The sequence below is a fragment of the Nestor notabilis genome, unplaced genomic scaffold, assembly GCF_000696875.1.
Source record: "Nestor notabilis isolate BGI_N333 unplaced genomic scaffold, ASM69687v1 scaffold14176, whole genome shotgun sequence".
Lineage (NCBI taxonomy): Eukaryota > Metazoa > Chordata > Aves > Psittaciformes > Psittacidae > Nestor > Nestor notabilis.
In genome coordinates, this window is record NW_009931567.1 from 65,108 (window position 1) to 69,994 (window position 4,887).

The 4,887-nt window shown below is 44.9% G+C and overlaps 1 protein-coding gene across 1 annotated transcript in view; it reads left to right on the forward strand.

Moving 5' to 3' along the window:
• The window catches only part of ARHGEF9 (Cdc42 guanine nucleotide exchange factor (GEF) 9), a 51,320-nt gene that overhangs the window by 23,282 nt on the left and 23,151 nt on the right, over window positions 1-4,887 (forward strand). The gene's annotated exons all lie outside the window — the stretch shown is intronic.

Here is a 4,887-nt window from a genome sequence, read left to right on the forward strand (position 1 = left end):
GCCTAGAAATTGTGACAAGTTAAGAAAATAGAGAAAACTCTTCTTGAAGCTGCTTTATGGTTACAAAGCAAAACATTATGCTGAAGTTAGAGCTGCTATTTGCACATTTAAAATGAGTACCCACTCAAAGATATTTCTGAAGCAACCCTGTATGTACTGATCATGTAATTAAGGAGCTGAGAAACACAGGCAAGGCAAAGTCAGCAGAGGGATTCCTCACCAGCAGGCCTTCAGTCTCTGGCATTTTTGCCATGTCTTAACAAAAAAGGCATCCTAAAATTATGTTCTCCTGTTCTTTTCACGCTGATGTTGTAAAAATCTTTGTATGAATGTGATCTGTAAATAGGGTTTTGAAGCAGAGCAAGGACAAATGCTTTGTGTTGTCATCGGTCCATGTGTCTAGCAAGTAGATATGTATAGTGATGGAACAGCCTGTTTTCTTCCTCACAGTCATGAAGATCTGGAATAACTCCCCATTCAGGTCAATGAGCTCATACTATGTAAATTAGCTAATGGGAAAGATGCATTAATCCTTTAATTAGGATTTTTCCAGAAAAGACCTAGGAAGGCTGGAGGAGAGGCAGGGAAGCACAGGTGCATCACCTCCTGATTGTGTATCCTCCTTGACTGAATTAGTTCCGTTGCTGTGATGAAGGTTGGATTTGGGCTGGGATCTCTTGCTGGAACACACAAATGCAGCAGTCAGAGCTGTTTGTTAAGTCATGGCAGATGATTTGCTTGATTGTTTTATCATTGCTTACTGTGAGGGAACCTCTCGCGCTGACACGCAGGCTCATTTTCAGCACTAGAAACTGCTCTCAAGGAGGCACAGGACCATCAGATAGATCTTCAGCCTCCAGAGTGGTCCATGTGATGAGCTGATGTGTGTCATTGGTAAGAAATACCGTGGCCCTCATTGTAAATAAACCTAGATTAAGGACAGATCAATTCCAAGTCAGTGAATATTCATGTGTGAATGGAAAGCCAAGGTGACCTCTGTATAGGATCTGTGGAATAGCAGTTTCTTTTTCTATTCCATTAGCTCAGTTGATAATTCATTTTTATTTAGCCATATCCTTGATAATTCATTCGTGCTTAGCAGTACCCATTCTTTATCTCTATCCTATCCTCAGGAACTTGCCAAATCATTCCTTCAGGCTTTTTTCAACTACTCCAAAATTTAAGCACAATATTACAGCAATGTCCTTCAGCTTCTCATAATCTAGCAAAACCACTCAGATCTGATGGGAATATAGCTACTGCCCTCATTCACAGCAAAACAACCTTCTTGCCATTTCTGTTCTGTATTTTGGATCAAGAAGAGTCATAGAGTTGTGATGAGAATACTAAAGGATGAGAGCTGGGTCCAGCAGAGGACTTCACTGCTTGATTCTTTCCTCTGAAAGTAACTTCTGAATCATCAGACCCAGCCCCCACTTCACAGATGTCTGTGTAATGGTCAGAAGGATGCACAAACCCCAGAATACTCAGGAGTGAACTGGTATAATGTGGGAGAAATCAAAAGCAGTGCCAGATGCTTAGATCTGTCCTAGATGTGTGCAGATACTCCTTAGGCATCGCAAACCCAAGCTGCTAACCTCCAGAAACCCCACTCAGCATTACTCTCAGCATAACCCACACCATTACTCTCCCATCCTTCTGTGGCCCTATTGCTCTACCCAGAAGTGCTCCTCTTCTGTCCCTCTGTGTCTTCTCTCTGTTTCAGTGAGCACTTGGTAATAAACTGGATAAGCATTTGCAGAAGCACGAAGCTGATGGCAGGTCACTGTCAACTGGTTTCCTCCAGCAAAGATGAACTGGCATCATGGTCTTCTACTCTCTGATGGTGCACTTGAATTATTTCAGCAGCAGACACTAAATGTTTAAGCACACTGAGATCTTTCATTGATGCAGTGTCTGGTTTTCCACAACACCTCTAGACCAAGCATGTTGATTCTCTGATTGCAAATTGCATTTTCATCTCTAAATTCACTTGTGTTTTGCGATGAGATGTTGGAAAAAGGCTTTTAAAGAAGAAACAAAAACCCCCAAACCAAACAACACATGTTTAGTGAGTGGATATTTGAAACATCCTTGTATACAAAGTGTGTGCACACATTTTTCTTGCAAGGAGAGGGTGTTACTGGGCCTGTGTACATATCGCTGATCCTAAAACAAAGAGAGGAAGCAGGGGGCATGTCCTAGCTAATTTAAACAGAAGGGATTTTACTGAATCCCGTGGAGTTGTGCCTGCGTGTTTCAGGATTCATTTTTATCCCTCAAGATTTTCTGCATGGCCTCGTGAAGGTGAATTTCAGGGTCAGTGTTTGAAAAATGTGAATATCCTTGAGTTAACCAAAGCTAGATTTTTTTCCCCAAGAAGTCACATAGGCAGGGGCTGAGGGTTTAACTTGCCAATGGGACCCTGACTCTCGTGGCAGCAGATAAGCTGTGGCAGCCAGGGCATGAAGTCTTAAGGAATTATTGGCAGCTTTGGCAGCTTTATACAAGTAATGACTGAGCAGATTCTTAAGGGAAGATTCTGATCTCACTGACTGCTGTAAATGAGAAATAATCCCCAGCACTTTGAAATGTGTTCCTGTATAATTCGTAGGAGCGTGGTCCTGACCGAAGAGCCTGGCTTGGCCTGTTGCCACCTATGACTCACTTCTTTATTTTGTAACCTGAATTTCCAACACATAAACAGGCCTGGAGAGGTGCTGCCCCTGCCTACCCCGAATTCTGTAGTGCCTTTTGTCCTTTCAGGTTTTAATGGCACAGAATGTAGGGCTTCCACCGCCTCCCACAGAGACCTTTCAGTGTCTGAGAGCTCTCCTTGTTATGAAGTGTTTCCTGATGTTCAACATCTATTTCCCTTCGCTCAGCATCCTCCCCTTCCTTGTAGTTAAATACCCTCAGATCAAAACAGTGACATTTAAAGGCAGACAGGCAAAACCAGCACAAGAAGTTAGCTGGAGCGGGTTCAGAACAGCCCACAAAGTCTCCTCTGGATCAGACTTCAAACAGGCCAGACAGAGCCCATCCTGGGCAGCCTTTACACGCTCAGTCCCCCCTTGTGCTGTTGCCCTCTGAGAGAAAGTTACAGATCTCAAAGGTTAGTGGGTAATATCTACATATGTACACACACAGCAGTACTATAAAGAGATGATTTCCACAAGGCCCATCATCATTGCGATGTTTGGCACAGGAGAGAGCCTTGCTCATCGGCCTGAATGAGTTTTAACTTGCCATTTAAACAGCTTACTTTGGTTTATGTAGATACCCAGACAGTTCTACCAGAGATTCCCGTGGGTTTCCACTTTGGCAGGTTTCAAGAGTATTAAATTTACATGGAGGGAAAAATACATATAATTGAGAACTACAATGAACACTGTCCTTTTGAATGTCTTCCCATTCTTGTTACTTATGGGGCTTTTCAATCAAGATGTGGTGCCCTTAATTATGTAATACATAATTGTTGGCCTCAGCCTAATACTACGTTATTGAATCCAAGAATGACATGAAAAAAAGAGAGACATGCAACCAAAGTAGTGTTCTCAAAGGGAGGGCAGCCCGATGAGGAACCCTCCTGGGAAAAAATCACATCGGGGACTGAAACACATCCTTCTTTTCATATTCTTCTTTTCTTTCTCCTTTCCCCCAGCAGCAGAAGGTATCAAACATGAGCCTGTTGAAAAGGACAACATCTCTCTTGCTTTTTCTGATCTTTGTGTAGCCCAGAGTGCTAATCAGCCTGTCAATCTCTAATTAAAGAACAGCAGTGGCAGGCAGAAGAGAGCCCCGCTCGCTGAATGTTAACTAGGAAAGGGGATTTTGTGCCCAGTGGTGACAGCAAAGAGCCATGTCAGGAGGTGGGCTCAGGCACAGGGGAGCGGGTCCGATGGCTGGTGAGCATTTCATCTGCTCAGGGATTGCTCTTGGGAAGAAGGAGCAGGTCAGGCTGGGAGGTGTAACCTGCTCCAGCTCACAGGGCCGTGCCCACCCTTATTACGTTGGTGCTTCCAACAGCCTTTCTTTCATGACACCAGTAAAAACCCTTTGGTTCTCCCCAGTTCCTTGTTACAGAAAGTGGTGGTCACCTACAGCAGAACTGGGGAGCTGATGATGGGCATCTTTCCCTAGCAACAGAGGAGCTGACCCTCTGCTTGGAGTCGTGATCAGCCCTAGGACTTTATGTGTCAAGCTCAAGGGAGCAGGAAGCATCCATCCAGCCTGGGTCTGGGTGAACTGCTCCCATTACTGCACACTAAGTAGTTGGACTCTGCCTGTGACTGCACAAAGAAAAGAGGAGTCGGTTTTCTTTTTGCTGCCCTTTGTATGTAGCAGGATGCACAGTAAAGCCCCTGATGCAGGGTGAGGGGTTTTATTACAGGCATATAGCAAAAGACACCTCAGGAGGCCATCTAGTCTTCTCTTGGCCATTTTGCTGCTCTGCTCTGCTGAAGTCAGGACATCTGCCAGTTCAGAGTAACTGAAAGTTCAGCTTCTTCCTTTTCCAGCAGTGTTTCTCTTAACTTAAATACAAGAGAATATAGATGAGCCTTGCTGGGAGTTGACTGGGAAAAAATGGCAAAGATTTCTCTTTTCCTAGTTTTGTGTAGGATTGGAGGGATCCAGGCCCAGGCCTGGCTTTAGGGAAGGAGTGGAGAGGCACTGTGGAAAGCCTGCCTCGTGTCAGCACCCAGTATCAAGGCATGCTGGGGTAGTCACGGTAGCAGTGGAGCAGAAAAACGCTGCTCTCCTTGCCCACCACCCTGCACCTGACCTCATGAGCCCCTGGTAGGGACATTCCACCAGCAGAAGACAGTTCCTGCTGCTCAAAGAGGGGGTAGAACTGTTGGGGGGGGGGGAAATGCGTTTTAAGCG